The 13,737-nt window shown below is 44.6% G+C and overlaps 58 non-coding genes across 58 annotated transcripts; all 58 read left to right on the forward strand.

The window, feature by feature from the left end:
• The first annotated feature begins 105 nt into the window (after nt 1-105).
• LOC144404968 (5S ribosomal RNA) lies at nt 106-224 on the forward strand. Its single transcript, XR_013466910.1, has one exon. It is a non-coding gene; the product is annotated as a 5S ribosomal RNA (ribosomal RNA).
• Nucleotides 225-340: 116 nt separating this feature from the next.
• LOC144403151 (5S ribosomal RNA) lies at nt 341-459 on the forward strand. The gene has a single exon (XR_013465089.1). It is a non-coding gene; the product is annotated as a 5S ribosomal RNA (ribosomal RNA).
• Nucleotides 460-576: 117 nt separating this feature from the next.
• Nucleotides 577-695, forward strand: LOC144403152 (5S ribosomal RNA). The gene has a single exon (XR_013465090.1). It is a non-coding gene; the product is annotated as a 5S ribosomal RNA (ribosomal RNA).
• A 117-nt stretch (nt 696-812) lies between these two features.
• Nucleotides 813-931, forward strand: LOC144403153 (5S ribosomal RNA). The gene has a single exon (XR_013465091.1). It is a non-coding gene; the product is annotated as a 5S ribosomal RNA (ribosomal RNA).
• Nucleotides 932-1,048: 117 nt separating this feature from the next.
• On the forward strand, nt 1,049-1,167 carry LOC144403154 (5S ribosomal RNA). Its single transcript, XR_013465092.1, has one exon. It is a non-coding gene; the product is annotated as a 5S ribosomal RNA (ribosomal RNA).
• A 116-nt stretch (nt 1,168-1,283) lies between these two features.
• On the forward strand, nt 1,284-1,402 carry LOC144403156 (5S ribosomal RNA). The gene has a single exon (XR_013465094.1). It is a non-coding gene; the product is annotated as a 5S ribosomal RNA (ribosomal RNA).
• A 117-nt stretch (nt 1,403-1,519) lies between these two features.
• On the forward strand, nt 1,520-1,638 carry LOC144403157 (5S ribosomal RNA). Its single transcript, XR_013465095.1, has one exon. It is a non-coding gene; the product is annotated as a 5S ribosomal RNA (ribosomal RNA).
• Nucleotides 1,639-1,755: 117 nt separating this feature from the next.
• LOC144403158 (5S ribosomal RNA) lies at nt 1,756-1,874 on the forward strand. Its single transcript, XR_013465096.1, has one exon. It is a non-coding gene; the product is annotated as a 5S ribosomal RNA (ribosomal RNA).
• Nucleotides 1,875-1,991: 117 nt separating this feature from the next.
• LOC144403159 (5S ribosomal RNA) lies at nt 1,992-2,110 on the forward strand. Its single transcript, XR_013465097.1, has one exon. It is a non-coding gene; the product is annotated as a 5S ribosomal RNA (ribosomal RNA).
• Nucleotides 2,111-2,226: 116 nt separating this feature from the next.
• On the forward strand, nt 2,227-2,345 carry LOC144403160 (5S ribosomal RNA). The gene has a single exon (XR_013465098.1). It is a non-coding gene; the product is annotated as a 5S ribosomal RNA (ribosomal RNA).
• A 117-nt stretch (nt 2,346-2,462) lies between these two features.
• Nucleotides 2,463-2,581, forward strand: LOC144403161 (5S ribosomal RNA). Its single transcript, XR_013465099.1, has one exon. It is a non-coding gene; the product is annotated as a 5S ribosomal RNA (ribosomal RNA).
• Nucleotides 2,582-2,698: 117 nt separating this feature from the next.
• On the forward strand, nt 2,699-2,817 carry LOC144403162 (5S ribosomal RNA). The gene has a single exon (XR_013465100.1). It is a non-coding gene; the product is annotated as a 5S ribosomal RNA (ribosomal RNA).
• Nucleotides 2,818-2,933: 116 nt separating this feature from the next.
• LOC144397345 (5S ribosomal RNA) lies at nt 2,934-3,052 on the forward strand. Its single transcript, XR_013459491.1, has one exon. It is a non-coding gene; the product is annotated as a 5S ribosomal RNA (ribosomal RNA).
• A 117-nt stretch (nt 3,053-3,169) lies between these two features.
• On the forward strand, nt 3,170-3,288 carry LOC144403163 (5S ribosomal RNA). Its single transcript, XR_013465101.1, has one exon. It is a non-coding gene; the product is annotated as a 5S ribosomal RNA (ribosomal RNA).
• Nucleotides 3,289-3,404: 116 nt separating this feature from the next.
• LOC144398998 (5S ribosomal RNA) lies at nt 3,405-3,523 on the forward strand. Its single transcript, XR_013461143.1, has one exon. It is a non-coding gene; the product is annotated as a 5S ribosomal RNA (ribosomal RNA).
• A 117-nt stretch (nt 3,524-3,640) lies between these two features.
• Nucleotides 3,641-3,759, forward strand: LOC144403164 (5S ribosomal RNA). Its single transcript, XR_013465102.1, has one exon. It is a non-coding gene; the product is annotated as a 5S ribosomal RNA (ribosomal RNA).
• A 116-nt stretch (nt 3,760-3,875) lies between these two features.
• On the forward strand, nt 3,876-3,994 carry LOC144403805 (5S ribosomal RNA). The gene has a single exon (XR_013465743.1). It is a non-coding gene; the product is annotated as a 5S ribosomal RNA (ribosomal RNA).
• A 117-nt stretch (nt 3,995-4,111) lies between these two features.
• Nucleotides 4,112-4,230, forward strand: LOC144403165 (5S ribosomal RNA). Its single transcript, XR_013465103.1, has one exon. It is a non-coding gene; the product is annotated as a 5S ribosomal RNA (ribosomal RNA).
• Nucleotides 4,231-4,347: 117 nt separating this feature from the next.
• On the forward strand, nt 4,348-4,466 carry LOC144404970 (5S ribosomal RNA). Its single transcript, XR_013466912.1, has one exon. It is a non-coding gene; the product is annotated as a 5S ribosomal RNA (ribosomal RNA).
• Nucleotides 4,467-4,582: 116 nt separating this feature from the next.
• LOC144403167 (5S ribosomal RNA) lies at nt 4,583-4,701 on the forward strand. Its single transcript, XR_013465105.1, has one exon. It is a non-coding gene; the product is annotated as a 5S ribosomal RNA (ribosomal RNA).
• Nucleotides 4,702-4,818: 117 nt separating this feature from the next.
• LOC144403168 (5S ribosomal RNA) lies at nt 4,819-4,937 on the forward strand. The gene has a single exon (XR_013465106.1). It is a non-coding gene; the product is annotated as a 5S ribosomal RNA (ribosomal RNA).
• A 117-nt stretch (nt 4,938-5,054) lies between these two features.
• On the forward strand, nt 5,055-5,173 carry LOC144403169 (5S ribosomal RNA). Its single transcript, XR_013465107.1, has one exon. It is a non-coding gene; the product is annotated as a 5S ribosomal RNA (ribosomal RNA).
• A 117-nt stretch (nt 5,174-5,290) lies between these two features.
• Nucleotides 5,291-5,409, forward strand: LOC144403170 (5S ribosomal RNA). The gene has a single exon (XR_013465108.1). It is a non-coding gene; the product is annotated as a 5S ribosomal RNA (ribosomal RNA).
• Nucleotides 5,410-5,525: 116 nt separating this feature from the next.
• On the forward strand, nt 5,526-5,644 carry LOC144403171 (5S ribosomal RNA). The gene has a single exon (XR_013465109.1). It is a non-coding gene; the product is annotated as a 5S ribosomal RNA (ribosomal RNA).
• A 117-nt stretch (nt 5,645-5,761) lies between these two features.
• Nucleotides 5,762-5,880, forward strand: LOC144403172 (5S ribosomal RNA). Its single transcript, XR_013465110.1, has one exon. It is a non-coding gene; the product is annotated as a 5S ribosomal RNA (ribosomal RNA).
• Nucleotides 5,881-5,997: 117 nt separating this feature from the next.
• On the forward strand, nt 5,998-6,116 carry LOC144403173 (5S ribosomal RNA). Its single transcript, XR_013465111.1, has one exon. It is a non-coding gene; the product is annotated as a 5S ribosomal RNA (ribosomal RNA).
• Nucleotides 6,117-6,233: 117 nt separating this feature from the next.
• Nucleotides 6,234-6,352, forward strand: LOC144403174 (5S ribosomal RNA). Its single transcript, XR_013465112.1, has one exon. It is a non-coding gene; the product is annotated as a 5S ribosomal RNA (ribosomal RNA).
• Nucleotides 6,353-6,468: 116 nt separating this feature from the next.
• Nucleotides 6,469-6,587, forward strand: LOC144403175 (5S ribosomal RNA). Its single transcript, XR_013465113.1, has one exon. It is a non-coding gene; the product is annotated as a 5S ribosomal RNA (ribosomal RNA).
• A 117-nt stretch (nt 6,588-6,704) lies between these two features.
• LOC144403176 (5S ribosomal RNA) lies at nt 6,705-6,823 on the forward strand. Its single transcript, XR_013465114.1, has one exon. It is a non-coding gene; the product is annotated as a 5S ribosomal RNA (ribosomal RNA).
• A 117-nt stretch (nt 6,824-6,940) lies between these two features.
• LOC144403178 (5S ribosomal RNA) lies at nt 6,941-7,059 on the forward strand. The gene has a single exon (XR_013465116.1). It is a non-coding gene; the product is annotated as a 5S ribosomal RNA (ribosomal RNA).
• A 116-nt stretch (nt 7,060-7,175) lies between these two features.
• On the forward strand, nt 7,176-7,294 carry LOC144397346 (5S ribosomal RNA). The gene has a single exon (XR_013459492.1). It is a non-coding gene; the product is annotated as a 5S ribosomal RNA (ribosomal RNA).
• Nucleotides 7,295-7,411: 117 nt separating this feature from the next.
• On the forward strand, nt 7,412-7,530 carry LOC144403179 (5S ribosomal RNA). The gene has a single exon (XR_013465117.1). It is a non-coding gene; the product is annotated as a 5S ribosomal RNA (ribosomal RNA).
• Nucleotides 7,531-7,647: 117 nt separating this feature from the next.
• Nucleotides 7,648-7,766, forward strand: LOC144403180 (5S ribosomal RNA). The gene has a single exon (XR_013465118.1). It is a non-coding gene; the product is annotated as a 5S ribosomal RNA (ribosomal RNA).
• A 116-nt stretch (nt 7,767-7,882) lies between these two features.
• On the forward strand, nt 7,883-8,001 carry LOC144403181 (5S ribosomal RNA). The gene has a single exon (XR_013465119.1). It is a non-coding gene; the product is annotated as a 5S ribosomal RNA (ribosomal RNA).
• A 117-nt stretch (nt 8,002-8,118) lies between these two features.
• On the forward strand, nt 8,119-8,237 carry LOC144404971 (5S ribosomal RNA). The gene has a single exon (XR_013466913.1). It is a non-coding gene; the product is annotated as a 5S ribosomal RNA (ribosomal RNA).
• A 117-nt stretch (nt 8,238-8,354) lies between these two features.
• Nucleotides 8,355-8,473, forward strand: LOC144403182 (5S ribosomal RNA). Its single transcript, XR_013465120.1, has one exon. It is a non-coding gene; the product is annotated as a 5S ribosomal RNA (ribosomal RNA).
• A 116-nt stretch (nt 8,474-8,589) lies between these two features.
• Nucleotides 8,590-8,708, forward strand: LOC144403183 (5S ribosomal RNA). The gene has a single exon (XR_013465121.1). It is a non-coding gene; the product is annotated as a 5S ribosomal RNA (ribosomal RNA).
• A 117-nt stretch (nt 8,709-8,825) lies between these two features.
• Nucleotides 8,826-8,944, forward strand: LOC144403184 (5S ribosomal RNA). The gene has a single exon (XR_013465122.1). It is a non-coding gene; the product is annotated as a 5S ribosomal RNA (ribosomal RNA).
• A 117-nt stretch (nt 8,945-9,061) lies between these two features.
• LOC144403185 (5S ribosomal RNA) lies at nt 9,062-9,180 on the forward strand. Its single transcript, XR_013465123.1, has one exon. It is a non-coding gene; the product is annotated as a 5S ribosomal RNA (ribosomal RNA).
• A 117-nt stretch (nt 9,181-9,297) lies between these two features.
• LOC144403186 (5S ribosomal RNA) lies at nt 9,298-9,416 on the forward strand. Its single transcript, XR_013465124.1, has one exon. It is a non-coding gene; the product is annotated as a 5S ribosomal RNA (ribosomal RNA).
• Nucleotides 9,417-9,533: 117 nt separating this feature from the next.
• On the forward strand, nt 9,534-9,652 carry LOC144403187 (5S ribosomal RNA). Its single transcript, XR_013465125.1, has one exon. It is a non-coding gene; the product is annotated as a 5S ribosomal RNA (ribosomal RNA).
• A 116-nt stretch (nt 9,653-9,768) lies between these two features.
• On the forward strand, nt 9,769-9,887 carry LOC144398092 (5S ribosomal RNA). Its single transcript, XR_013460239.1, has one exon. It is a non-coding gene; the product is annotated as a 5S ribosomal RNA (ribosomal RNA).
• Nucleotides 9,888-10,004: 117 nt separating this feature from the next.
• Nucleotides 10,005-10,123, forward strand: LOC144403189 (5S ribosomal RNA). The gene has a single exon (XR_013465127.1). It is a non-coding gene; the product is annotated as a 5S ribosomal RNA (ribosomal RNA).
• A 117-nt stretch (nt 10,124-10,240) lies between these two features.
• On the forward strand, nt 10,241-10,359 carry LOC144403190 (5S ribosomal RNA). Its single transcript, XR_013465128.1, has one exon. It is a non-coding gene; the product is annotated as a 5S ribosomal RNA (ribosomal RNA).
• Nucleotides 10,360-10,475: 116 nt separating this feature from the next.
• LOC144403191 (5S ribosomal RNA) lies at nt 10,476-10,594 on the forward strand. The gene has a single exon (XR_013465129.1). It is a non-coding gene; the product is annotated as a 5S ribosomal RNA (ribosomal RNA).
• A 117-nt stretch (nt 10,595-10,711) lies between these two features.
• Nucleotides 10,712-10,830, forward strand: LOC144403192 (5S ribosomal RNA). Its single transcript, XR_013465130.1, has one exon. It is a non-coding gene; the product is annotated as a 5S ribosomal RNA (ribosomal RNA).
• Nucleotides 10,831-10,946: 116 nt separating this feature from the next.
• On the forward strand, nt 10,947-11,065 carry LOC144403193 (5S ribosomal RNA). The gene has a single exon (XR_013465131.1). It is a non-coding gene; the product is annotated as a 5S ribosomal RNA (ribosomal RNA).
• A 117-nt stretch (nt 11,066-11,182) lies between these two features.
• Nucleotides 11,183-11,301, forward strand: LOC144403194 (5S ribosomal RNA). Its single transcript, XR_013465132.1, has one exon. It is a non-coding gene; the product is annotated as a 5S ribosomal RNA (ribosomal RNA).
• Nucleotides 11,302-11,418: 117 nt separating this feature from the next.
• On the forward strand, nt 11,419-11,537 carry LOC144403195 (5S ribosomal RNA). The gene has a single exon (XR_013465133.1). It is a non-coding gene; the product is annotated as a 5S ribosomal RNA (ribosomal RNA).
• A 117-nt stretch (nt 11,538-11,654) lies between these two features.
• Nucleotides 11,655-11,773, forward strand: LOC144403196 (5S ribosomal RNA). Its single transcript, XR_013465134.1, has one exon. It is a non-coding gene; the product is annotated as a 5S ribosomal RNA (ribosomal RNA).
• Nucleotides 11,774-11,890: 117 nt separating this feature from the next.
• On the forward strand, nt 11,891-12,009 carry LOC144403197 (5S ribosomal RNA). The gene has a single exon (XR_013465135.1). It is a non-coding gene; the product is annotated as a 5S ribosomal RNA (ribosomal RNA).
• A 116-nt stretch (nt 12,010-12,125) lies between these two features.
• Nucleotides 12,126-12,244, forward strand: LOC144397347 (5S ribosomal RNA). Its single transcript, XR_013459493.1, has one exon. It is a non-coding gene; the product is annotated as a 5S ribosomal RNA (ribosomal RNA).
• Nucleotides 12,245-12,360: 116 nt separating this feature from the next.
• LOC144403198 (5S ribosomal RNA) lies at nt 12,361-12,479 on the forward strand. Its single transcript, XR_013465136.1, has one exon. It is a non-coding gene; the product is annotated as a 5S ribosomal RNA (ribosomal RNA).
• Nucleotides 12,480-12,596: 117 nt separating this feature from the next.
• LOC144403200 (5S ribosomal RNA) lies at nt 12,597-12,715 on the forward strand. The gene has a single exon (XR_013465138.1). It is a non-coding gene; the product is annotated as a 5S ribosomal RNA (ribosomal RNA).
• A 116-nt stretch (nt 12,716-12,831) lies between these two features.
• Nucleotides 12,832-12,950, forward strand: LOC144403201 (5S ribosomal RNA). The gene has a single exon (XR_013465139.1). It is a non-coding gene; the product is annotated as a 5S ribosomal RNA (ribosomal RNA).
• A 117-nt stretch (nt 12,951-13,067) lies between these two features.
• On the forward strand, nt 13,068-13,186 carry LOC144403202 (5S ribosomal RNA). The gene has a single exon (XR_013465140.1). It is a non-coding gene; the product is annotated as a 5S ribosomal RNA (ribosomal RNA).
• Nucleotides 13,187-13,303: 117 nt separating this feature from the next.
• On the forward strand, nt 13,304-13,422 carry LOC144403203 (5S ribosomal RNA). Its single transcript, XR_013465141.1, has one exon. It is a non-coding gene; the product is annotated as a 5S ribosomal RNA (ribosomal RNA).
• A 117-nt stretch (nt 13,423-13,539) lies between these two features.
• On the forward strand, nt 13,540-13,658 carry LOC144403204 (5S ribosomal RNA). Its single transcript, XR_013465142.1, has one exon. It is a non-coding gene; the product is annotated as a 5S ribosomal RNA (ribosomal RNA).
• The last annotated feature ends 79 nt before the right edge of the window (nt 13,659-13,737 follow it).

Consider the following 13,737-nt stretch of genomic DNA (forward strand, 5'->3'; position numbering starts at 1 on the left):
TCTCTGGAAGAAATCGAGAAGGCATTAGAAAGTGACTCCTTTTTCATTATCAAAACTCCAAAACCTTTGACACATTTTAAAAGATTAGGTAGAGGACATACAGTTGCTTACGGCCATACCTCTCTGGCTCCGCCTGATCTCGTCTGATCTCAGAAGCTAAGCAGAGTAGGGCCTGGTTAGTACTTGGATGGAAGACCCCCTGGGAATCCCAGGTGCCGTAAGCTTTTTCAATTCTATCTGTAAAAGACACAGAGAAGGCCTTAGAAAGTGACTCCATTTAATTGTCAAAACTACAAAACCTTTGACACATTTTAAAAGATTAGGTAGAGGACATACAGTTGCTTACGGCCATACCTCTCTGGCTCCGCCTGATCTCGTCTGATCTCAGAAGCTAAGCAGAGTAGGGCCTGGTTAGTACTTGGATGGAAGACCGCCTGGGAATCCCAGGTGCCGTAAGCTTTTTCATTTCTCTCTCTGGAAGAAATCGAGAAGGCATTAGAAAGTGACTCCTTTTTCATTATCAAAACTCCAAAACCTTTGACACATTTTAAAAGATTAGGAAGAGGACATACAGTTGCTTACGGCCATACCTCTCTGGCTCCGCCTGATCTCGTCTGATCTCAGAAGCTAAGCAGAGTAGGGCCTGGTTAGTACTTGGATGGAAGACCGCCTGGGAATCCCAGGTGCCGTAAGCTTTTTCAATTCTCTCTCTGGAAGAAATTGAGAAGGCATTAGAAAGTGAATCCTTTTTCATGATCAAAACTCCAAAACCTTTGACACATTTTAAAATATTAGGAAGAGGACATACAGTTGCTTACGGCCATACCTCTCTGGCTCCGCCTGATCTCGTCTGATCTCAGAAGCTAAGCAGAGTAGGGCCTGGTTAGTACTTGGATGGAAGACCGCCTGGGAATCCCAGGTGCCGTAAGCTTTTTCATTTCTCTCTCTGGAAGAAATCGAGAAGGCATTAGAAAGTGACTCCTTTTTCATTATCAAAACTCCAAAACCTTTGACACATTTTAAAAGATTAGGTAGAGGACATACAGTTGCTTACGGCCATACCTCTCTGGCTCCGCCTGATCTCGTCTGATCTCAGAAGCTAAGCAGAGTAGGGCCTGGTTAGTACTTGGATGGAAGACCGCCTGGGAATCCCAGGTGCCGTAAGCTTTTTCAATTCTATCTGTAAAAGACACAGAGAAGGCCTTAGAAAGTGACTCCATTTAATTGTCAAAACTCCAAAACCTTTGACACATTTTAAAAGATTAGGTAGAGGACATACAGTTGCTTACGGCCATACCTCTCTGGCTCCGCCTGATCTCGTCTGATCTCAGAAGCTAAGCAGAGTAGGGCCTGGTTAGTACTTGGATGGAAGACCGCCTGGGAATCCCAGGTGCCGTAAGCTTTTTCATTTCTCTCTCTGGAAGAAATTGAGAAGGCATTAGAAAGTGAATCCTTTTTCATGATCAAAACTCCAAAACCTTTGACACATTTTAAAAGATTAGGAAGAGGACATACAGTTGCTTACGGCCATACCTCTCTGGCTCCGCCTGATCTCGTCTGATCTCAGAAGCTAAGCAGAGTAGGGCCTGGTTAGTACTTGGATGGAAGACCGCCTGGGAATCCCAGGTGCCGTAAGCTTTTTCATTTCTCTCTCTGGAAGAAATCGAGAAGGCATTAGAAAGTGACTCCTTTTTCATTATCAAAACTCCAAAACCTTTGACACATTTTAAAAGATTAGGAAGAGGACATACAGTTGCTTACGGCCATACCTCTCTGGCTCCGCCTGATCTCGTCTGATCTCAGAAGCTAAGCAGAGTAGGGCCTGGTTAGTACTTGGATGGAAGACCGCCTGGGAATCCCAGGTGCCGTAAGCTTTTTCATTTCTCTCTCTGGAAGAAATCGAGAAGGCATTAGAAAGTGACTCCTTTTTCATTATCAAAACTCCAAAACCTTTGACACATTTTAAAAGATTAGGAAGAGGACATACAGTTGCTTACGGCCATACCTCTCTGGCTCCGCCTGATCTCGTCTGATCTCAGAAGCTAAGCAGAGTAGGGCCTGGTTAGTACTTGGATGGAAGACCGCCTGGGAATCCCAGGTGCCGTAAGCTTTTTCAATTCTATCTGTAAAAGACACAGAGAAGGCCTTAGAAAGTGACTCCATTTAATTGTCAAAACTACAAAACCTTTGACACATTTTAAAAGATTAGGTAGAGGACATACAGTTGCTTACGGCCATACCTCTCTGGCTCCGCCTGATCTCGTCTGATCTCAGAAGCTAAGCAGAGTAGGGCCTGGTTAGTACTTGGATGGAAGACCGCCTGGGAATCCCAGGTGCCGTAAGCTTTTTCATTTCTCTCTCTGGAAGAAATCGAGAAGGCATTAGAAAGTGACTCCTTTTTCATTATCAAAACTCCAAAACCTTTGACACATTTTAAAAGATTAGGAAGAGGACATACAGTTGCTTACGGCCATACCTCTCTGGCTCCGCCTGATCTCGTCTGATCTCAGAAGCTAAGCAGAGTAGGGCCTGGTTAGTACTTGGATGGAAGACCGCCTGGGAATCCCAGGTGCCGTAAGCTTTTTCATTTCTCTCTCTGGAAGAAATCGAGAAGGCATTAGAAAGTGACTCCTTTTTCATTATCAAAACTCCAAAACCTTTGACACATTTTAAAAGATTAGGAAGAGGACATACAGTTGCTTACGGCCATACCTCTCTGGCTCCGCCTGATCTCGTCTGATCTCAGAAGCTAAGCAGAGTAGGGCCTGGTTAGTACTTGGATGGAAGACCGCCTGGGAATCCCAGGTGCCGTAAGCTTTTTCAATTCTATCTGTAAAAGACACAGAGAAGGCCTTAGAAAGTGACTCCATTTAATTGTCAAAACTACAAAACCTTTGACACATTTTAAAAGATTAGGTAGAGGACATACAGTTGCTTACGGCCATACCTCTCTGGCTCTGCCTGATCTCGTCTGATCTCAGAAGCTAAGCAGAGTAGGGCCTGGTTAGTACTTGGATGGAAGACCGCCTGGGAATCCCAGGTGCCGTAAGCTTTTTCATTTCTCTCTCTGGAAGAAATCGAGAAGGCATTAGAAAGTGACTCCTTTTTCATTATCAAAACTCCAAAACCTTTGACACATTTTAAAAGATTAGGAAGAGGACATACAGTTGCTTACGGCCATACCTCTCTGGCTCCGCCTGATCTCGTCTGATCTCAGAAGCTAAGCAGAGTAGGGCCTGGTTAGTACTTGGATGGAAGACCGCCTGGGAATCCCAGGTGCCGTAAGCTTTTTCAATTCTATCTGTAAAAGACACAGAGAAGGCCTTAGAAAGTGACTCCATTTAATTGTCAAAACTACAAAACCTTTGACACATTTTAAAAGATTAGGTAGAGGACATACAGTTGCTTACGGCCATACCTCTCTGGCTCTGCCTGATCTCGTCTGATCTCAGAAGCTAAGCAGAGTAGGGCCTGGTTAGTACTTGGATGGAAGACTGCCTGGGAATCCCAGGTGCCGTAAGCTTTTTCATTTCTCTCTCTGGAAGAAATCGAGAAGGCATTAGAAAGTGACTCCTTTTTCATTATCAAAACTCCAAAACCTTTGACACATTTTAAAAGATTAGGAAGAGGACATACAGTTGCTTACGGCCATACCTCTCTGGCTCCGCCTGATCTCGTCTGATCTCAGAAGCTAAGCAGAGTAGGGCCTGGTTAGTACTTGGATGGAAGACCGCCTGGGAATCCCAGGTGCCGTAAGCTTTTTCAATTCTATCTGTAAAAGACACAGAGAAGGCCTTAGAAAGTGACTCCATTTAATTGTCAAAACTACAAAACCTTTGACACATTTTAAAAGATTAGGTAGAGGACATACAGTTGCTTACGGCCATACCTCTCTGGCTCCGCCTGATCTCATCTGATCTCAGAAGCTAAGCAGAGTAGGGCCTGGTTAGTACTTGGATGGAAGACCGCCTGGGAATCCCAGGTGCCGTAAGCTTTTTCATTTCTCTCTCTGGAAGAAATTGAGAAGGCATTAGAAAGTGAATCCTTTTTCATGATCGAAACTCCAAAACCTTTGACACATTTTAAAATATTAGGAAGAGGACATACAGTTGCTTACGGCCATACCTCTCTGGCTCCGCCTGATCTCGTCTGATCTCAGAAGCTAAGCAGAGTAGGGCCTGGTTAGTACTTGGATGGAAGACCGCCTGGGAATCCCAGGTGCCGTAAGCTTTTTCATTTCTCTCTCTGGAAGAAATCGAGAAGGCATTAGAAAGTGACTCCTTTTTCATTATCAAAACTCCAAAACCTTTGACACATTTTAAAAGATTAGGTAGAGGACATACAGTTGCTTACGGCCATACCTCTCTGGCTCCGCCTGATCTCGTCTGATCTCAGAAGCTAAGCAGAGTAGGGCCTGGTTAGTACTTGGATGGAAGACCCCCTGGGAATCCCAGGTGCCGTAAGCTTTTTCAATTCTATCTGTAAAAGACACAGAGAAGGCCTTAGAAAGTGACTCCATTTAATTGTCAAAACTACAAAACCTTTGACACATTTTAAAAGATTAGGTAGAGGACATACAGTTGCTTACGGCCATACCTCTCTGGCTCCGCCTGATCTCGTCTGATCTCAGAAGCTAAGCAGAGTAGGGCCTGGTTAGTACTTGGATGGAAGACCGCCTGGGAATCCCAGGTGCCGTAAGCTTTTTCATTTCTCTCTCTGGAAGAAATCGAGAAGGCATTAGAAAGTGACTCCTTTTTCATTATCAAAACTCCAAAACCTTTGACACATTTTAAAAGATTAGGAAGAGGACATACAGTTGCTTACGGCCATACCTCTCTGGCTCCGCCTGATCTCGTCTGATCTCAGAAGCTAAGCAGAGTAGGGCCTGGTTAGTACTTGGATGGAAGACCGCCTGGGAATCCCAGGTGCCGTAAGCTTTTTCAATTCTCTCTCTGGAAGAAATTGAGAAGGCATTAGAAAGTGAATCCTTTTTCATGATCAAAACTCCAAAACCTTTGACACATTTTAAAATATTAGGAAGAGGACATACAGTTGCTTACGGCCATACCTCTCTGGCTCCGCCTGATCTCGTCTGATCTCAGAAGCTAAGCAGAGTAGGGCCTGGTTAGTACTTGGATGGAAGACCGCCTGGGAATCCCAGGTGCCGTAAGCTTTTTCATTTCTCTCTCTGGAAGAAATCGAGAAGGCATTAGAAAGTGACTCCTTTTTCATTATCAAAACTCCAAAACCTTTGACACATTTTAAAAGATTAGGTAGAGGACATACAGTTGCTTACGGCCATACCTCTCTGGCTCCGCCTGATCTCGTCTGATCTCAGAAGCTAAGCAGAGTAGGGCCTGGTTAGTACTTGGATGGAAGACCGCCTGGGAATCCCAGGTGCCGTAAGCTTTTTCAATTCTATCTGTAAAAGACACAGAGAAGGCCTTAGAAAGTGACTCCATTTAATTGTCAAAACTCCAAAACCTTTGACACATTTTAAAAGATTAGGTAGAGGACATACAGTTGCTTACGGCCATACCTCTCTGGCTCCGCCTGATCTCGTCTGATCTCAGAAGCTAAGCAGAGTAGGGCCTGGTTAGTACTTGGATGGAAGACCGCCTGGGAATCCCAGGTGCCGTAAGCTTTTTCATTTCTCTCTCTGGAAGAAATTGAGAAGGCATTAGAAAGTGAATCCTTTTTCATGATCAAAACTCCAAAACCTTTGACACATTTTAAAAGATTAGGAAGAGGACATACAGTTGCTTACGGCCATACCTCTCTGGCTCCGCCTGATCTCGTCTGATCTCAGAAGCTAAGCAGAGTAGGGCCTGGTTAGTACTTGGATGGAAGACCGCCTGGGAATCCCAGGTGCCGTAAGCTTTTTCATTTCTCTCTCTGGAAGAAATCGAGAAGGCATTAGAAAGTGACTCCTTTTTCATTATCAAAACTCCAAAACCTTTGACACATTTTAAAAGATTAGGAAGAGGACATACAGTTGCTTACGGCCATACCTCTCTGGCTCCGCCTGATCTCGTCTGATCTCAGAAGCTAAGCAGAGTAGGGCCTGGTTAGTACTTGGATGGAAGACCGCCTGGGAATCCCAGGTGCCGTAAGCTTTTTCATTTCTCTCTCTGGAAGAAATCGAGAAGGCATTAGAAAGTGACTCCTTTTTCATTATCAAAACTCCAAAACCTTTGACACATTTTAAAAGATTAGGAAGAGGACATACAGTTGCTTACGGCCATACCTCTCTGGCTCCGCCTGATCTCGTCTGATCTCAGAAGCTAAGCAGAGTAGGGCCTGGTTAGTACTTGGATGGAAGACCGCCTGGGAATCCCAGGTGCCGTAAGCTTTTTCAATTCTATCTGTAAAAGACACAGAGAAGGCCTTAGAAAGTGACTCCATTTAATTGTCAAAACTACAAAACCTTTGACACATTTTAAAAGATTAGGTAGAGGACATACAGTTGCTTACGGCCATACCTCTCTGGCTCCGCCTGATCTCGTCTGATCTCAGAAGCTAAGCAGAGTAGGGCCTGGTTAGTACTTGGATGGAAGACCGCCTGGGAATCCCAGGTGCCGTAAGCTTTTTCATTTCTCTCTCTGGAAGAAATCGAGAAGGCATTAGAAAGTGACTCCTTTTTCATTATCAAAACTCCAAAACCTTTGACACATTTTAAAAGATTAGGAAGAGGACATACAGTTGCTTACGGCCATACCTCTCTGGCTCCGCCTGATCTCGTCTGATCTCAGAAGCTAAGCAGAGTAGGGCCTGGTTAGTACTTGGATGGAAGACCGCCTGGGAATCCCAGGTGCCGTAAGCTTTTTCATTTCTCTCTCTGGAAGAAATCGAGAAGGCATTAGAAAGTGACTCCTTTTTCATTATCAAAACTCCAAAACCTTTGACACATTTTAAAAGATTAGGAAGAGGACATACAGTTGCTTACGGCCATACCTCTCTGGCTCCGCCTGATCTCGTCTGATCTCAGAAGCTAAGCAGAGTAGGGCCTGGTTAGTACTTGGATGGAAGACCGCCTGGGAATCCCAGGTGCCGTAAGCTTTTTCAATTCTATCTGTAAAAGACACAGAGAAGGCCTTAGAAAGTGACTCCATTTAATTGTCAAAACTACAAAACCTTTGACACATTTTAAAAGATTAGGTAGAGGACATACAGTTGCTTACGGCCATACCTCTCTGGCTCTGCCTGATCTCGTCTGATCTCAGAAGCTAAGCAGAGTAGGGCCTGGTTAGTACTTGGATGGAAGACCGCCTGGGAATCCCAGGTGCCGTAAGCTTTTTCATTTCTCTCTCTGGAAGAAATTGAGAAGGCATTAGAAAGTGAATCCTTTTTCATTATCAAAACTCCAAAACCTTTGACACATTTTAAAATATTAGGAAGAGGACATACAGTTGCTTACGGCCATACCTCTCTGGCTCCGCCTGATCTCGTCTGATCTCAGAAGCTAAGCAGAGTAGGGCCTGGTTAGTACTTGGATGGAAGACCGCCTGGGAATCCCAGGTGCCGTAAGCTTTTTCATTTCTCTCTCTGGAAGAAATCGAGAAGGCATTAGAAAGTGACTCCTTTTTCATTATCAAAACTCCAAAACCTTTGACACATTTTAAAAGATTAGGAAGAGGGCATACAGTTGCTTACGGCCATACCTCTCTGGCTCCGCCTGATCTCGTCTGATCTCAGAAGCTAAGCAGAGTAGGGCCTGGTTAGTACTTGGATGGAAGACCGCCTGGGAATCCCAGGTGCCGTAAGCTTTTTCATTTCTATCTGTAAAAGACACAGAGAAGGCCTTAGAAAGTGACTCCATTTCATTGTCAAAACTACAAAACCTTTGACAAGTTTTAAAAGATTAGGAAGAGGACATACAGTTGCTTACGGCCATACCTCTCTGGCTCCGCCTGATCTCGTCTGATCTCAGAAGCTAAGCAGAGTAGGGCCTGGTTAGTACTTGGATGGAAGACCGCCTGGGAATCCCAGGTGCCGTAAGCTTTTTCATTTCTCTCTCTGGAAGAAATCGAGAAGGCATTAGAAAGTGACTCCTTTTTCATTATCAAAACTCCAAAACCTTTGACACATTTTAAAAGATTAGGAAGAGGACATACAGTTGCTTACGGCCATACCTCTCTGGCTCCGCCTGATCTCGTCTGATCTCAGAAGCTAAGCAGAGTAGGGCCTGGTTAGTACTTGGATGGAAGACCCCCTGGGAATCCCAGGTGCCGTAAGCTTTTTCATTTCTCTCTCTGGAAGAAATCGAGAAGGCATTAGAAAGTGACTCCTTTTTCATTATCAAAACTCCAAAACCTTTGACACATTTTAAAAGATTAGGAAGAGGACATACAGTTGCTTACGGCCATACCTCTCTGGCTCCGCCTGATCTCGTCTGATCTCAGAAGCTAAGCAGAGTAGGGCCTGGTTAGTACTTGGATGGAAGACCGCCTGGGAATCCCAGGTGCCGTAAGCTTTTTCATTTCTATCTGTAAAAGACACAGAGAAGGCCTTAGAAAGTGACTCCATTTCATTGTCAAAACTACAAAACCTTTGACAAGTTTTAAAAGATTAGGAAGAGGACATACAGTTGCTTACGGCCATACCTCTCTGGCTCCGCCTGATCTCGTCTGATCTCAGAAGCTAAGCAGAGTAGGGCCTGGTTAGTACTTGGATGGAAGACCGCCTGGGAATCCCAGGTGCCGTAAGCTTTTTCATTTCTCTCTCTGGAAGAAATCGAGAAGGCATTAGAAAGTGACTCCTTTTTCATTATCAAAACTCCAAAACCTTTGACACATTTTAAAAGATTAGGAAGAGGACATACAGTTGCTTACGGCCATACCTCTCTGGCTCCGCCTGATCTCGTCTGATCTCAGAAGCTAAGCAGAGTAGGGCCTGGTTAGTACTTGGATGGAAGACCGCCTGGGAATCCCAGGTGCCGTAAGCTTTTTCATTTCTCTCTCTGGAAGAAATCGAGAAGGCATTAGAAAGTGACTCCTTTTTCATTATCAAAACTCCAAAACCTTTGACACATTTTAAAAGATTAGGAAGAGGACATACAGTTGCTTACGGCCATACCTCTCTGGCTCCGCCTGATCTCGTCTGATCTCAGAAGCTAAGCAGAGTAGGGCCTGGTTAGTACTTGGATGGAAGACCGCCTGGGAATCCCAGGTGCCGTAAGCTTTTTCATTTCTCTCTCTGGAAGAAATCGAGAAGGCATTAGAAAGTGACTCCTTTTTCATTATCAAAACTCCAAAACCTTTGACACATTTTAAAAGATTAGGAAGAGGACATACAGTTGCTTACGGCCATACCTCTCTGGCTCCGCCTGATCTCGTCTGATCTCAGAAGCTAAGCAGAGTAGGGCCTGGTTAGTACTTGGATGGAAGACCGCCTGGGAATCCCAGGTGCCGTAAGCTTTTTCATTTCTCTCTCTGGAAGAAATCGAGAAGGCATTAGAAAGTGACTCCTTTTTCATTATCAAAACTCCAAAACCTTTGACACATTTTAAAAGATTAGGAAGAGGACATACAGTTGCTTACGGCCATACCTCTCTGGCTCCGCCTGATCTCGTCTGATCTCAGAAGCTAAGCAGAGTAGGGCCTGGTTAGTACTTGGATGGAAGACCGCCTGGGAATCCCAGGTGCCGTAAGCTTTTTCAATTCTATCTGTAAAAGACACAGAGAAGGCCTTAGAAAGTGACTCCATTTAATTGTCAAAACTACAAAACCTTTGACACATTTTAAAAGATTAGGTAGAGGACATACAGTTGCTTACGGCCATACCTCTCTGGCTCTGCCTGATCTCGTCTGATCTCAGAAGCTAAGCAGAGTAGGGCCTGGTTAGTACTTGGATGGAAGACCGCCTGGGAATCCCAGGTGCCGTAAGCATTTTCATTTCTCTCTCTGGAAGAAATTGAGAAGGCATTAGAAAGTGAATCCTTTTTCATTATCAAAACTCCAAAACCTTTGACACATTTTAAAATATTAGGAAGAGGACATACAGTTGCTTACGGCCATACCTCTCTGGCTCCGCCTGATCTCGTCTGATCTCAGAAGCTAAGCAGAGTAGGGCCTGGTTAGTACTTGGATGGAAGACCGCCTGGGAATCCCAGGTGCCGTAAGCTTTTTCATTTCTCTCTCTGGAAGAAATCGAGAAGGCATTAGAAAGTGACTCCTTTTTCATTATCAAAACTCCAAAACCTTTGACACATTTTAAAAGATTAGGAAGAGGGCATACAGTTGCTTACGGCCATACCTCTCTGGCTCCGCCTGATCTCGTCTGATCTCAGAAGCTAAGCAGAGTAGGGCCTGGTTAGTACTTGGATGGAAGACCGCCTGGGAATCCCAGGTGCCGTAAGCTTTTTCATTTCTATCTGTAAAAGACACAGAGAAGGCCTTAGAAAGTGACTCCATTTCATTGTCAAAACTACAAAACCTTTGACAAGTTTTAAAAGATTAGGAAGAGGACATACAGTTGCTTACGGCCATACCTCTCTGGCTCCGCCTGATCTCGTCTGATCTCAGAAGCTAAGCAGAGTAGGGCCTGGTTAGTACTTGGATGGAAGACCGCCTGGGAATCCCAGGTGCCGTAAGCTTTTTCATTTCTCTCTCTGGAAGAAATCGAGAAGGCATTAGAAAGTGACTCCTTTTTCATTATCAAAACTCCAAAACCTTTGACACATTTTAAAAGATTAGGAAGAGGACATACAGTTGCTTACGGCCATACCTCTCTGGCTCCGCCTGATCTCGTCTGATCTCAGAAGCTAAGCAGAGTAGGGCCTGGTTAGTACTTGGATGGAAGACCGCCTGGGAATCCCAGGTGCCGTAAGCTTTTTCATTTCTATCTGTAAAAGACACAGAGAAGGCCTTAGAAAGTGACTCCATTTCATTGTCAAAACTACAAAACCTTTGACAAGTTTTAAAAGATTAGGAAGAGGACATACAGTTGCTTACGGCCATACCTCTCTGGCTCCGCCTGATCTCGTCTGATCTCAGAAGCTAAGCAGAGTAGGGCCTGGTTAGTACTTGGATGGAAGACCGCCTGGGAATCCCAGGTGCCGTAAGCTTTTTCATTTCTCTCTCTGGAAGAAATCGAGAAGGCATTAGAAAGTGACTCCTTTTTCATTATCAAAACTCCAAAACCTTTGACACATTTTAAAAGATTAGGAAGAGGACATACAGTTGCTTACGGCCATACCTCTCTGGCTCCGCCTGATCTCGTCTGATCTCAGAAGCTAAGCAGAGTAGGGCCTGGTTAGTACTTGGATGGAAGACCGCCTGGGAATCCCAGGTGCCGTAAGCTTTTTCATTTCTCTCTCTGGAAGAAATCGAGAAGGCATTAGAAAGTGACTCCTTTTTCATTATCAAAACTCCAAAACCTTTGACACATTTTAAAAGATTAGGAAGAGGACATACAGTTGCTTACGGCCATACCTCTCTGGCTCCGCCTGATCTCGTCTGATCTCAGAAGCTAAGCAGAGTAGGGCCTGGTTAGTACTTGGATGGAAGACCGCCTGGGAATCCCAGGTGCCGTAAGCTTTTTCATTTCTCTCTCTGGAAGAAATCGAGAAGGCATTAGAAAGTGACTCCTTTTTCATTATCAAAACTCCAAAACCTTTGACACATTTTAAAAGATTAGGAAGAGGACATACAGTTGCTTACGGCCATACCTCTCTGGCTCCGCCTGATCTCGTCTGATCTCAGAAGCTAAGCAGAGTAGGGCCTGGTTAGTACTTGGATGGAAGACCGCCTGGGAATCCCAGGTGCCGTAAGCTTTTTCATTTCTCTCTCTGGAAGAAATCGAGAAGGCATTAGAAAGTGACTCCTTTTTCATTATCAAAACTCCAAAACCTTTGACACATTTTAAAAGATTAGGAAGAGGACATACAGTTGCTTACGGCCATACCTCTCTGGCTCCGCCTGATCTCGTCTGATCTCAGAAGCTAAGCAGAGTAGGGCCTGGTTAGTACTTGGATGGAAGACCGCCTGGGAATCCCAGGTGCCGTAAGCTTTTTCAATTCTATCTGTAAAAGACACAGAGAAGGCCTTAGAAAGTGACTCCATTTAATTGTCAAAACTACAAAACCTTTGACACATTTTAAAAGATTAGGTAGAGGACATACAGTTGCTTACGGCCATACCTCTCTGGCTCTGCCTGATCTCGTCTGATCTCAGAAGCTAAGCAGAGTAGGGCCTGGTTAGTACTTGGATGGAAGACCGCCTGGGAATCCCAGGTGCCGTAAGCTTTTTCATTTCTATCTGTAAAAGACACAGAGAAGGCCTTAGAAAGTGACTCCATTTCATTGTCAAAACTACAAAACCTTTGACAAGTTTTAAAAGATTAGGAAGAGGACATACAGTTGCTTACGGCCATACCTCTCTGGCTCCGCCTGATCTCGTCTGATCTCAGAAGCTAAGCAGAGTAGGGCCTGGTTAGTACTTGGATGGAAGACCGCCTGGGAATCCCAGGTGCCGTAAGCTTTTTCATTTCTCTCTCTGGAAGAAATCGAGAAGGCATTAGAAAGTGACTCCTTTTTCATTATCAAAACTCCAAAACCTTTGACACATTTTAAAAGATTAGGAAGAGGACATACAGTTGCTTACGGCCATACCTCTCTGGCTCCGCCTGATCTCGTCTGATCTCAGAAGCTAAGCAGAGTAGGGCCTGGTTAGTACTTGGATGGAAGACCGCCTGGGAATCCCAGGTGCCGTAAGCTTTTTCATTTCTATCTGTAAAAGACACAGAGAAGGCCTTAGAAAGTGACTCCATTTCATTGTCAAAACTACAAAACCTTTGACAAGTTTTAAAAGATTAGGAAGAGGACATACAGTTGCTTACGGCCATACCTCTCTGGCTCCGCCTGATCTCGTCTGATCTCAGAAGCTAAGCAGAGTAGGGCCTGGTTAGTACTTGGATGGAAGACCGCCTGGGAATCCCAGGTGCCGTAAGCTTTTTCATTTCTCTCTCTGGAAGAAATCGAGAAGGCATTAGAAAGTGACTCCTTTTTCATTATCAAAACTCCAAAACCTTTGACACATTTTAAAAGATTAGGAAGAGGACATACAGTTGCTTACGGCCATACCTCTCTGGCTCCGCCTGATCTCGTCTGATCTCAGAAGCTAAGCAGAGTAGGGCCTGGTTAGTACTTGGATGGAAGACCGCCTGGGAATCCCAGGTGCCGTAAGCTTTTTCATTTCTCTCTCTGGAAGAAATCGAGAAGGCATTAGAAAGTGACTCCTTTTTCATTATCAAAACTCCAAAACCTTTGACACATTTTAAAAGATTAGGAAGAGGACATACAGTTGCTTACGGCCATACCTCTCTGGCTCCGCCTGATCTCGTCTGATCTCAGAAGCTAAGCAGAGTAGGGCCTGGTTAGTACTTGGATGGAAGACCGCCTGGGAATCCCAGGTGCCGTAAGCTTTTTCATTTCTCTCTCTGGAAGAAATCGAGAAGGCATTAGAAAGTGACTCCTTTTTCATTATCAAAACTCCAAAACCTTTGACACATTTTAAAAGATTAGGAAGAGGACATACAGTTGCTTACGGCCATACCTCTCTGGCTCCGCCTGATCTCGTCTGATCTCAGAAGCTAAGCAGAGTAGGGCCTGGTTAGTACTTGGATGGAAGACCGCCTGGGAATCCCAGGTGCCGTAAGCTTTTTCATTTCTCTCTCTGGAAGAAATCGAGAAGGCATTAGAAAGTGACTCCTTTTTCATTATCAAAACTCCAAAACCTT

This window comes from Gasterosteus aculeatus, chromosome 2, assembly GCF_964276395.1.
Source record: "Gasterosteus aculeatus chromosome 2, fGasAcu3.hap1.1, whole genome shotgun sequence".
Classification (NCBI taxonomy): Eukaryota; Metazoa; Chordata; class Actinopteri; order Perciformes; family Gasterosteidae; genus Gasterosteus; species Gasterosteus aculeatus.